The sequence below is a fragment of the Schistocerca serialis genome, chromosome 3 (genome assembly GCF_023864345.2).
Source record: "Schistocerca serialis cubense isolate TAMUIC-IGC-003099 chromosome 3, iqSchSeri2.2, whole genome shotgun sequence".
Taxonomy (NCBI): Eukaryota; Metazoa; Arthropoda; class Insecta; order Orthoptera; family Acrididae; genus Schistocerca; species Schistocerca serialis.
In genome coordinates, this window is record NC_064640.1 from 292,750,008 (window position 1) to 292,764,201 (window position 14,194).

A 14,194-nucleotide genomic window follows, 5' to 3' on the forward strand; every position below is an offset into this window, starting at 1 on the left:
CACCTGTAAAATGTTATGTTACTTTAACTATCTCATCCCTAGGTTTTTCAGAGCAGTGTATTTAACCACATTTTTAAAATACTGATGTAAGACAGGAATAACTGTTTTATGTTTATATTAATATAAATAATATTAATTGGTCTGCACTTTCAAATTGTAGCAAGGCATTACCACTTTAAGAGAATGCTTTGAGAATATATCTCTCAGAACTGTTCAAGCTATATGAAATATGTTCATCAACTTTACCTCTCTCCCAAAAAAGATAAAATAAAATAAAGTACATAGGTAAAATGGGGTTATCCTACTCTTGCAGCAAATTCAATTATGATTCTTATTATGGCACATACTGGACTTTGATACGTGGTTTGTACCCACAACTTTCATAACAAAATGGGCCACAGCAGATTATTTCCATAAAATGGTCACCCACAAGTAGAATGACTTGAGGCTTGAGGTAATATAGAACAGTACATTAAAAATATGTTTATCTGTAGATTAGATATACAGCAGCATTTAGTAAGTGCCTGGCAAACTTTGAGCACTTGTGATGCAATGAAAGTTATTTGAGAAAAATTTAACCAATAACTTAATTTGATCACTTAGTCAGGTATGTCTTCAAAGATATACTTTTCTCCGTGTTTTTTTTTAATGACCTTTCCTACGAACACAACGCTAGATAAATGCATTAAGTATAAAGTAATGTGAATTACAATATGATACAAGAACTGCTCCTAAGCAAGAGCTCCAGAATTTATGGCAACAAATTTAATACAATATGAAAAGAACTCTTCACACAGAAATCTGGTAAACCTCTAAAGCAAACCTGTGTGTTTTTTTTTAATACAAGATGGAAAGAATATTAGAATATTTAATCAATGTATTTGTTTAGCATGTGAAACACAAAGACACACTCATCAATGTCCAGTGGCACATGTTAGAAAACTGGCATCATCGAAGACATTATGGTTAAAAATTTGAGTGTGTTTGATCCATCAAGTCAGACAGCATATTACTTCTTCCTATATACCTCTTGCAAACAGATCATGAGAAAAGCAATCAAATTTGCACTGATACAGAGGTTTAATGAGACATTCTTGCCACACATCATTCGCAAATGGAAAAGGAAAGGAAAAAATTATGGTGGTACTCGAAATAGCCTCAATTACATCCTATTAAGTGGCTTGTGGCATGAAGATACAGGCCTACACAAAATGATGTATGAGATACAAATAATTTCTGAGACATGGCCTATCTGCTATCAACTTTATGTCTACTTACAAGGAGCATAATTATAACAATGCATGCCACAGGCATACATTATGAAGAAGACATGTAAAATAATTTTGCTTGCATATTTTAGTTGTAGATGGCAGTGTGTTTAGTGCACAACATGTCATTAAGTTCTAGTTGGTGGTGGCTTGACTTATGTTAATCACTAAACCTAAACAGAAGAGGAAATAGCAATCCACTAATATGGGGAGTGGCTTGTAACATGTATAATAGGAGGTGGCACGAAGCTGGGTTTTTGTAACACAATGATCTGTAGCATAACCCAAGGTCTAGGTTGCATCAGAAGGTAATAGTTTTTTTAATACATGCACTATTCATTATCACATTTATGTTCCAGGACGAAAACCTATTTCCCTGCTGTGGCATAATTTTTCAAGTTTTTAATAATTTGTTTGAAGGCATTAATAACAAGGGCATCCCATTAATTTGTCAGTCTTTCATACCATAATGTTTTGTTGGTGTTAGTGACGTCATTCATTGATCATTTTTTGAGGGTCATATATCTGCCATGTTGATGACATCATTAGTTTGTCAACAAGGTAATCACATCACTAGTCATTGCAGGAATTTGGCCATGAGTAAGAAATGAGACATACTACGACTAGAATATGGCTTCCAAGATTACCAGTTCTATGTGAGTCATACAAAAACATTGGATACATTGTATCACGGGAACATTCTCAAGCACAAGACAAATGCAAACTGCTTCAAGTTAAAATAATGGAAACCAAGTAGACGAAACAGTTAGGCAGTGCTGGGTACGTCATACACGCAGCAATTTGTTTCAGTTTACAACCACAGTTTTCATTGTTACAAAATATTAAATGATTTCATCAGTCAACATGGAAATCACTTACACTTTTTTACAAAAGGTATTACTTTACACAACAATGTGCTACAGTTTCTTAATACATCGGAAAAACAAACCGACTGGTATTGGGACCAATTGTCTGTTAACAAACAAATCTTTTGTTTTATTTTCAACTTACAGCACATAAATTACTACCATTAGTAACAGTTCATAAATATTTAATAAATGTTAAAATCATATAGTTTCATAAGCGGCTACTCAGTGCTTCATGTTGCATGGCACAAGTTAAAAACTGTTGGCAACAAGGCTACCATAGCTGTTTGACAACACTTTTGTATTATTTTCTTTAAGCTGACATTTTACACACATTTGTAGTCCTAGTATTACAAGCAGTTTTACAGTATTTTTTAATATGTTAAGATTGATATTGTGAACACCTCTACCACTCCTCCCTTCCTTAATTGCGTCATGGCGATCTACTATGTTTGTTACTCACAGAAAACAATTTTACAGTCATACAACCACAGCAGATCTTATGTTCGGCAATGCGTAAGTGTGCCAACTTTAATCAACCCCCTAGTAATATATATCATTTTAACTTTTATTAAATATTTATGAACTGTACTGACGTAGTAATTTATGTGCTATAGGTTGAAAATAAAACAAAAGATTTGTTTGTTAACAGACAAGTGATACCAGCACCAATCGGTGCATTTTTCCAATATATTAGATTTTTTAAAAAATCTGTAACATATTGTTTTGTAAAGTAATATCTTATGAAAAACATTGTAAGTGATTTCCATGTTGACGGATGAAAACATTTTATACGCTGTAATGATAAAAAACTGGGGTCTAGTGTAGCAGGGGATACAACCCGTCGGCTTTGGACAATGACGTCACAAGTTGCCAGAGAGCAGTTTACCATTTTCACTTTTGCTGTTATGTTTCAGTTACTGATTGCTTAATAAAGTGGATCTGTTTATTCTATCTCATGAGATTTTTTTTAAAGAAGCCAAAAAACACTTATCAGCTACTGAAGGGAGCTACAACACTAATAAGAATCGCTTCTCGTTTGGCGACTTGTGACGTCATTGTCCAAAGCCGACGGGTTGTATCCCCTGCTACACTAGTCCCAAAAACTGTGGTTGTAAACAGAAACAAATTGCAGTGTGTACCACATACCCAGTGCCACCTAGAAGTTTAGTGCACTTGGCTTCCAAAATTTTTACTTGGTAGCAGTTTGCACTTGTCTGGTGCTCGAGAATGTTGATGTAATATGACATATCTAATATTTTTATATGGCTGACGTAGCACTGGTAAGCTTGGAAGCCATATTCTAGTCATAATATGTCTCTTATCAATGGTGAAATGTATCCTATTTTCATATTGTCCGATACCAGTTTAGTGTTTTATGTTGCAGCCTTTGAAAATGAGGAAAAGTCGAAACGCTTAAGGTTGGTGAGAAATAGAAGTGTGATCAAGACAAGTAAAGTTATTTAGAGTGCTGCATCATCTCTCAGCATTTTCATGCAAACTGCAGCACTGCATTTACTCGCAAGAAAAGAGGGGATGTATTTGGAGTGTCAAAAATGAAACAGTTTGACATTCTTCACTGGTTACGAACTATTTCCTCAAACATTCACCACACAGCTTCAACATTTTTTACTACTTGTTTGGGATGAAACTTCACGTGACAGACTGCTTTGTAACCTACCCCAAAGCCTTGGTTAGGTTGAGAGGTGATAGTTTGATTGAAAGTTGACTCGACACTGACTTTAGGGCACCAAAATGGCGTGGCCCTTGCTGAATATGAATGTATGCATTTAGTGGCACAATGCCACTTTTCACAACCAATCTTATGATCCTCCATAGACACACATTAGAAACCTTTTAGAGAACATCTTGCAATGCGCACATTTGTGAGGACAAGGAGAGTCGATCCTTCAGGCCAGATCTTTGGCCCCACCACTCATGTACCTATGATAGTTCCTGCACTCACAGGTCAGTTCTGGTTACCTATAAATGATAACAGTAATCTCATTTAATGCAAAAAAGCATTTTATGATGATTTTGGTTAACTTCGTTTCGTTCAACAAATAACACAAAAACGCGGGGTGAGCACTTCGTTTCTTAGCTATTGTACCTGAAACTAGTGATTATTTTAAACAGTAAATAACTTGTCTGGTAATTAACTGCAAGAAAAATGAATACTTACACTTTTGTTCAAGACATGGCAAATTTGGACATAAAAACAAATATGCCCTTAACAGTGTTGTGCTCTCATAAAATATAAAAGGAATTAAAGACTGAACAATAAAATACTCGTACCACCAATATTTGAACAAAATTATGAGGAATTATCGTTAGAATGTGACAATGCCCCCCCCCCTTCCCCTTTCCCCACACAAATCTTGGTTTTGATGACAGTGTGCACTGTAGCATAGCCCAAAGTCGAGTTTTCAAGTTGGGAGGTGACAGAAAAACTTTGCAGAAGCTCTCCTGCAGCTTTCACAGGAGAGCTTCTGTAAAGTTTGGAAGGTAGAAGATGAGGTACTGGCAGAAGTAAAGCAGTGAGGACGGGGCATGAGTCGTGCTTGGGTAGCTCAGTTGGTAGAGCAGTTGCCTGCGAAAGGCAAGGGTCCCGAGTTCGAGTCTCGGTCCGGCACACAGTTTTAATCTGCCAGGAAGTTTCATATCAGCACACACTCTGCTGCAGAGTGAAAATCTCATTCTGGAATAATGGAAATGCTACAGACAAAGTATGAATCCTTCCAATGTACAAAGTTCACTAGTGTTTCTTGTTGGGAGCCAAGTCAGTTGGCATAAAGACGTGCTCCTGGTCTAAATTCCATGTCATTTATGCTCCCAGTTTTCAGTAACAGAATTAGGTCCATTACAGTGAATAATTATGCAATATTTTACACTGATATTCCAAAAATAGTTGCAAAGTTTGTAAGTCCAGTAAAACAAAAATACTGTACATGTCCTACTGTTCATATGCAGAAACTACTGATGAAATCCCAAGTGCTACTTAGGAATCCTGTAGACAGACAGCCTGTTAATTAAAATTGCTAAAGCCAGGACCCAATAAAAACCTGTTTTGGCACAGGAGAAAACATACTGACACACAGCAAATGACACAGTACAATCTTGGTATCTGTAAGGAATTCGGTAAGCTTCTGAACAAATACATTTTGAATTCATGGAAGATTATAAGAATCATCGTACATCCACAATAGGAATGTCAGGCACTATAGCATCAACCAACACAATATTGGGTAAGGGAAAATCCAAGTTTCTTGATCTAAGTGTGATGCTGTCCACCTAAAAATCATCTGGTTACAAACTGATTGCCAACGTAGTGCGATGTATAGGTTAGGTTTGATGGCAACAATTTTGTTGTGTGATAGTGATGCCAACAAATGTGAATATGAAATAAAGGTTTTGATGACAGACCCATTTACAGCACAGCTCGAAATCTATGTTCCCTCTATATTTAATCCACTTTTCATCACAAGCTCCAAAGTAAAACTCAGAAAAGTTGCTTTACAAATCTCAGATAAATATTCTGTGCGTATTTTGCACAATAACTATGAAGGGGAAGGGGAGTGAGAATAGATAATTCTTATGTGAAATGCTGACTCGTTTTTTCAGATGACCAAAGAGAGACCATAAAGATGCAGATGGGCCATAGTACCATGTTCAGCGTTCTAATCAACAATGGGTGTCCACATCGTGTGGAGTGATAGTATAGAGAGATGTAAAGAAACAGTGCAAAATTATTTTTCATATTATGTTACCTTGAACAGATTGTACATGAACAAAAGAGCATTGTATGCTAATGACCATCTGAATGAGGCAGTGCATTTGTTGAGACACTGACACATTCAAGTTTGCTCTGCCGTACCATCCTGATTTAGGTTTTCCTAAATCATTACAGGCAAATGCCAGGACGGTTCCTTCAGCATGGACACTGCCACCAGCCTGTTCCATCCTCATAAAAACATCCTTATAAACTGTGTGTGTCTGTATATTTGATCCATTAATTTTAATTTTATAGCAATGAAAAATCTTGTATCATGATAAGTGGACGAGTAAGTAAATCTATGAGAAGTGATATCTCTCCCTCACTAACCCATTTTCATAATTTTAAGCACAGGGTATTTTATAACATCAATAATAGCAACACAAAATAACTAACTATTAACTTCATTATTCAGTTGTTGGGAACATTATCAACACACTAACCCTGTTTACTATATTTCTTTGATACCTAGAAATAGGGTTTTAATATTAGCACAAATACTCAAACATACATAATCACGATCAATACTTGAGAACATTTTCCACCACTCATAGGCCAACAACACTGTCAAATATGAAAGCAGATGTATGAAATGAGTAGAGAAAAGATTCAGCACAACCTTTCCCTCACAATGAATACACTATCTGCCCTGGCAAGTTGAAGTTGGTTCAAATGTCTCTGAGCACTATGGGACTTAACTTCTGAAGTCATCAGTCCCCTAGAACTAGTTAAACCTAACTAACCTAAGGACATCACACACATCCATGCCCGAGACAGGATTCGAACCTGCGGCCGTAGCGATCGCGCGTTTCCAGACTGTAGTACAAGTTGAAGTAATAAGGAATTAATGCTCTGAGCATATCAAGTTCAACAAAACATAACACACTTACAACAGACATCATTAGCAAGGAAACTTGAGACATTTGCCTTATTTTCATAATCCTCCACAGGATTACACAAAAATGCTTTACCATACCTCAAAACTTCTCAAGACCCATTAAGCTAAATAATGTCATAATACTATCTGGACAACATAATACTTCATTATCTCAGGCTTTGAGAAAGTTACACTCAACAAATAATAATCACGATAATAAAACCGATAGTGACACATGCAAATTAATTAATCTAGCCTCCAAACACTTAAATTGGGAAGATTCGAACAGAATGGGCAATATTAACGAGTAAAAATTGTGTTTGCATTTGTGATTCTGTCTTGTTTATGTCAACATAACAGACTTTTCGGCACAAAAGGATTTCGTCAAAAACTTCCTAGTTTTTGTCACATCTACTATATTGATCCTGTAATTATTCATGCACTTATTTTATGTCTGTTTCTGTAAAGTCCACTAAGGAAGGAGAGGATTTTTATCCCATGCAGATGAATATAAAGAATCTCCAATGAATCAATTATGTTCCTGATCCCCTTCAACGCTGTTACTTTCAGCTTGTTTACAACTGAAGATGGGGACAACACAAGATTCGTGCAACTATCGACTGTACAAACGGTCGATTATTTCAAAGACGGCTTGCCCATAATAAAATTCCTTCGAAAATGCACACCTGCAATATACAGGCAATTTACTAGGAATGATACTTTCTGCAATTGGAAAATTTGTAACTATGGAGTTAGCAATCCATAATATTGACAAGATAGTATCTGCATAAATTACACCATGACAAGTTCTAAAATCTGACAACTTTCGACGCAAAGCGGAAAAGAATCAACATGACCATACTACTAATTCCTGCATACATTACACTATGAGAAAATTCTAAAATCTGACAACTTCCAAAGTAAAGCGGCGACGTGTTTAAATACTATACTCCTATATGGGCTGTTGACAAGCGACACTTATCAGATCAAGTGGTTCAAGTACTAAGCGTTAATGATAATCGTCCAAGTTTACAGTGCGCTAACGGAACTTACCGCCTATGCGTTGAAAACAATCAACCACTAGTGGCAAAAACGAAAACCTCTTCAGAGAAAAGCAGACTTATTGAAAAAAACGCGTTTCATTTCACTTGCAGCTGTGGTTATCGCATACTTTGTAAAAGGAGAAAAAAAAAAACATCGTTCGTCACAAACCTATAAGAATGAAATTTTGAATCTCAATAACAATGTCGCTGTTACTTCGTTTTACTATGCCTCAAAACAATGCCTGAACGCAAAAGCGTTGAAAAGAATAGAGTAACAGCTTAGAAGAATTACTAGGAGTCATCCACATCAACCTTCGATAACACAAAATCACATACTCCGCCTGTCTCAAAAACGTATTGGACGTTCAGCTATGAATATATCACACGACCGACAATTGTCTATGTGAATGTCAAATTTCTATAAAGTGACACAAAACAAATAATTCCAAAAGTAATATTACCAAATGACAACAGGTCATCCTGATCTCAGATTCTTCCTGGGCACCAAGCTGTAACGGTCGCACACACTAACAACTTCAGAATCTTGCAAACAAACCACGATCGAAAATTACACCAAACACTCTGCACCTATCATTAACTGCAATCCCTACAGAATACCAAAGTTGTTGCAAACACTAACTTGACAACAGAAGATTCGTGCAACTATCGACTACACACACGGTCGATCATTTCAAAGTCAGCTATATCGTTGGTTCGAGTTCATTCTCTATATAATGTATTAAGTTGCCTTTTGAAAATGAAATGCATACATCAATAATAAGAAATATTCAATATGCATGACTTGATTTCGTATAGTTTCAAACTCTTATTTAACAAGTATATCACTTACCAAAGATTTTAAAACGTATTTTTAAAGAAAACACATAGAGTCATCATCATAAAACTCGTTACAGGGTCGATATAATCGATCAAAATTAGTGTCAAATATCATTAAAATTGCTTAAGTAATTTTTTATTTTATTTTTGGAATTATATTCTATGTTTACGCAGTACATAATAAGTAACGTTTCTGGAAAATTTCTTGACCTTAGTAAATCTTTCGACGTAAAGGCCAATTCACCGCCAGTTCACATTGACCGTCATGGTACCGTCACGTCATCGTACCGTCACGTCAGGGTACACCGTGAAGTGACGGTGCGGTGACGTGACGTTGCCATGACGGTCCATGTGAACTAGCGTTGAATTGGCCTTTACGTCGGAAGATTTACTAAGGTCGGTCAAGGAATTTTGCCAGAAACATGGTGCTTATAATGTGTAAACAGAGAATATGAGTAGCGGCGGAGCCCCTCCACACCAGCATGGTGGCCAACTCAGAAGGTCTGCTGCCATCTCTGCATATGGGTTAGCTTTCACTAAAGTGAGGTGTCGCAGGATGTGGGTACTGCGACGTTTGCGTATGTCTGGTTGAGGTTAACCATTAATACGTGCTCATCTGGAGATAGATTGGGTCGGAAGTCGAACGAATGTTTGCAGTTTGAAGGGCAGAGGAAAAAAAAGTGCCAAGGCAAGAGCCAAAGGAAAAAAAACCCTCTCTGATAGGTCGGGTTATAAGAGAGCAGTAGCGGATGTCTTGCTGCCTGTGACAGGTCATGCAAGGGTAGGCTTTGTTAGTAGTGGGTATCATGCATGTCGATACCTTTGACATTGTGCGGTGCGGTAACTCGGCGGCTGGCACTGGGTGCTGACGTTGATCTCTCGGTCAACATCAGCATATCTTTAACAGTTAGGTTCATCGCTCTTTTGTGTGATAAATCATATATCAGATGCACAGTGTAGGGTGATTTGTTTGTCCGTCTGTAGGCGAGCTCGTCGGTTTTCCCGCTGTAGCCTGTGGTCAGCTTTAATAGCAGCTGGTATATCCAGTCAACGTTGCTGATATGCAGGGGCTTGCCGACGTTCGTCAATTGCTGTATGTTAGCTTGCCATATGTGATTATGCCCTAGCTATTAGTGTCTTTGGCCACTTATGCTTCCACCTATGGTTGTGATCATAGTTTTCCAGAGAAAGAATGAACGGATTGTTCGAGTTCCTGTATAGTCGTGTGGTGTGTTTTTTGACTACTTCCTTGAGGGTTTCAAGGCTGTATTCATTGTGAATATCCATGGTGTGTGCGTAGCGTGGAACGTTGCTAATGATGTGTAGCATTTTGTTCTGTACGATCTGCAGGCAGCACAGGCGTGTAGGAGTTCCATATCCCCAGATGGGAGCTGTGTACATCATCAGAGGTCTAATCAGTGTCATGCATATGGACATCGACACCCTCCTATTCAGTATGCTTTCCGTGTTGAGCATTGGGTAGAGTTGTTTGAACCTCGCGTGCGCTCTGTTGGCAATGTATTCGATGTGGTCCCCCCATGTCAGTTCCTGGTCCAGCCAGACACCAAGGTATCTGACTTTCTCTTGGAAACGTATTGGGCGTGTATGTAGTGTTATCTGTCTAGTGTGCTGATGTTTGTGCAGTAGTTTTGGTCTGTGTGTGAACAGAACTGTTTCGCACTTGTCAACATTTACTTACACTGTCGGTCACGTCACGTCACATCAAGTCAATTGAAGTCACGTGACCTCAAATCGCATGGCTGTCTTCTACTGTTTTTTTTTTTGTGGTAGTTGCGATCTTTGTAAGATGATTTTGAACTGTTTTTAAGCACAAAGGACACTTACACAGCGTTGTAGCTTATATAAGTGAATGTTGAGTCAATATTTGTACGAAAACTGCATTTATTGGAGTCAAATGCTTTACAGCTTGCAGAAACAGGTCGTTAGAGAAAGAAGACAAAACAAAAGAGTGTGGGGTCAGAAAAATGTCATTACGTGGTAGAGAAAGGGAATTTCACTCACTGTAGAAGGGGCTCAAGGAAGAGGAATCATTATTTTAAATTTTAGAAAGTAGAAGCATCAGTTTTTTCATTTAGTATGTCAAATTATACCCAGAATTACTAAAAGAAATGTGTTACGAGCAGCCATCACATCCCATTAAAATTTGGTTTCTTAAGGTGGTTCCTTAAGGTTACGTTCCGCCTCCCTCCCCCCCCCCCCTTCACCCCACGCCATGAACCATGGACCTTGCCATTGGTGGGGAGGCTTGTGTGCCTCAGCGATATAGAAGATAGCCATGAGGTAGCTGCTACCACAAAACAGGGATATCTGCTGAGATGTCAGACAAACATGTGCTTTCTGAAAAGGTGCATCAGCCTTTCCAGTAGCTGCAGGGACAACAGTCTTGATGATTGACTGATCTGACCTTGTAACACAAACCAAAACGACCTTGCTGTGCTGGTACTGTGAACGGATGAGAGCAAGGCGAAACTACAGCCATAATTTCTCCCGAGGGCATGGAGTTCTACTGTATGGTTAAATAATGATGGCATCCTCCTGGGTAAAATATTCCAGAGGGAAAGTAGTCCCCCATTCGGGTCTCTGGGTGGGGACTACTCAGGAGGATGCTGTTATCAGGAGTTAGAAAACTGACATTCTACAGATCAGAACGTGGAATGTCAAATCCCTTAATCGGGCAGGAAGGTTAGAAGCTTTAAAAGGGAAATTGATAGGTTAAAGTTAGATACAGTGTGGATTAGTGAAGTTCGGTGGCAGGAGGAACAAGACTTCTGGTCAGTTGAATACAGGGTTATAAATACAAAATCAAATAATGGTAATACATGAGTAGGTTTAATAATGAGTGAAAAAAATAGGAACACAGATAAGCTACTATGAACAGCATAGTGAACATGTAGGAATAATTTCACTACATAAAAGAAAACACTTGCGTGGAATTTATACTGTGAACAACCACCTTTATTGTACTGCACAAACACAATAGATACATATTAATGCGGGAAACGAACACTGGTCGGGTCCTCCAAAGAACCCTGCTCGCAAAGAGAATCTCTCAGTGCCTTGTCGACTATCGATTTGTCACTCCCACAGAGCCTCCCCTCCTGAACTGCGGAGCACCCGGTATGGTGGGGTACTTAAACTTCACCTCTCAGCCTGCCCGAGTGCGGATAGTGCGGGTGTGGGTGCTGCTTGATGATTCCGTTGCTGCATTAAGTCCCCTGGTGTGGGGCTCCTGTGGGTCACAGCTGTCTGGTTCTGCGGAAGGTGTGGGTTCGTTGCAAGTTGTGTCTGAAGTCGTCTGTGAGACTGTAGTCGGTGCTGTCATTGTCCAAGCGGGTTTCACTCGCTCAATGGAAACCTTGGTCAACTTTCCCTGGTGTAGGACATCCATTGTGTGTGTGTCCCGTCCTAGCACTTGGTATGGTCCAGTGAACGGTGGCTGTAACGAATGACGTACCAGGTCTGTGCGGAGCATGATGTGGGAACAAGTATCGAGGGACTTGTGTATGAACACTGGATGCGTGCCGTGCTGAGACGTCGGGGCTGCACGTAGCGTCTCTGCCTGCTTCCTCATTTGTTGCAAGAGGTGGGGTAGTTGTGTTTCATCTGGGAGAGGAACTGCTGCAAGGAATTCTGCTAGAACACGGAGTGGTTCTCCATATACCAACTCTGCCAAGGAACAATTGATGTCTGTTTTTAATGCGGTCTGTAATCCCAACAAAACCAATGGCAACGCTTGAGTCCATGAGTCCTCGTGGCACATCAGGGCAGCCTTTAAAGTCCGGTGCCACCTTTCCGCCAAACCGTTGCTGGCCGGGTGGTAGCTAGTAGTACAGTTTCGTTGGAAGCCGCAGAGTTTTGACAGTTGTTGGAACAGTGTTGACTCGAACTGGCGTCCTTGGTCAGTGGTAACGAAAAATGGGCACCCAAAACGAGCCACCCAAGTTTCCAAGAATGCCCGTGCAGTAGTCTCTGCATAAATGTCCCTGATTGGTGTAGCCTCTGCCCACCGTGTGCAACAATCCACTGCCATAAACAAGTACCTGTAACCTTCTGAAGGGGGGAGGGGTCCGACCAAGTCAATGTGTACATGCCCAAAACGTGCCATTGGGTTTGGGAATTGTCTGACTGGAGCGTGAACATGGCGTCCCAGTTTGCTACACTGACACTGATAGCAGCTGTGGGCCCACTCCCGTGTATCTTTCTTGATTGAAGGCCACACAAAACGGTCCGTCACTAATTTCACTGAGGCATTGGTTCCCAGGTGTGCCAGGTTGTGAATGCTGTCGAATACCTTTCGTCGGAACTGGGGGATGATGTATGGGTGTGGTCTGACCGAGGAGGTGTCACACCATATTTTACATGGGCTGCAGGGGACATCCACAAGTTGTAAACGTAGGCCAGTGGACGGGTCCACCAACAAGAACTGCAGCTGCGCATCTGAAGCCTGAGACCTTGCCAATTCGGAATAATCCAACATTGGACTTATCCCATTAATACATGAGAAATAGTCTGCCACAATGTTGTGGATGTGACGCACGTCTGTCGAAAACTGGCATATAAGCTCTATATGGCGGGCCTGGTGGGGGGAACATGAATCGCTGACTTTTTAGAAAGCTGCCACGAGAGGTTTATGGTCGGTGTATATGGTGAATTGCCTGCCCTCAACGAAGGGGCGGAAGTGCCTGATGCTTTCATACATTGCAAGGAGTTCCCTGTCGTCTGCACTCCAACGAGTTTGACTCATCTGTAGTTTTTGTGAGAAAAAACTTAGTGGCTGCCAATGACCCTTCACTCTCTGGTGCAGTGCTGCACCGATTGCAACTTGGCTTGCGTCCACTACTAGGGCTAGCTGAGCTCCTGGTGCAGGGTGTGCAGGCCCCACTGCGTTGTGAAGGCTGTTTTGCAGTGCCTTGAAAGCCGAGTCCACCTCGGGTGTCCATGGGAGTGGGCGCTTGCCAATTTTGTTGTGTCCGGCCACGGCATTGTTCAGTGGCGTCTGGATTGTTGCTGTTCCGGGGAGGTGGCGGTGATAGAAATTTATCATCCATAGGAATCGTCGGAGATCGTGGTAGTTTTGAGGCCGTGGCAGGGTACGCAAAAACTCCATCTTCTCTCGCAGTGGGGAAATGCCCTGAGCTGACACTTTATAACCCAGGAAGGTTACCACGGGTTCCCCGAACACACACTTGTCCTTGTTAAGTGTTATTCCATGAGCACTAAGCCTGCTTTACACCTCACTTATGTGTTTCTGATGGTCAGAAACATTCCCCGAAAACACCAGAATAGGCGAAACAATATGGTAGTCCCCTTAGCATGCTGTCTAGGAACTGTTGCCATGTCTGGGCAGCATTTTTCAGTCCAAATGACATCACCAAAAATTCAAACAGCCTGAATGGGGTTGTCACTGCAGTCTTTGATATGTCCTGCTCTGCCATTGGGATCTGATTATAAGCCTTACGGCAATCCAAAACACTGAATATGGTGCCCCGGCCAGTGAATGGGTGAAATCC

The 14,194-nt window shown here is 40.2% G+C and overlaps 1 protein-coding gene across 1 annotated transcript in view; it reads right to left on the reverse strand.

Annotated features, from left to right (window-relative positions):
• LOC126470079 (uncharacterized) overlaps positions 1-8,414 on the reverse strand; it is a 325,220-nt gene extending 316,806 nt beyond the window's left edge. Inside the window, exon 1 of the mRNA XM_050097591.1 lies at positions 8,288-8,414. The gene's annotated coding sequence lies outside the window, so the exon portion shown is untranslated. The remainder of the gene's footprint in view (positions 1-8,287) is intronic.
• Between the last annotated feature and the right edge of the window lie 5,780 nt (positions 8,415-14,194).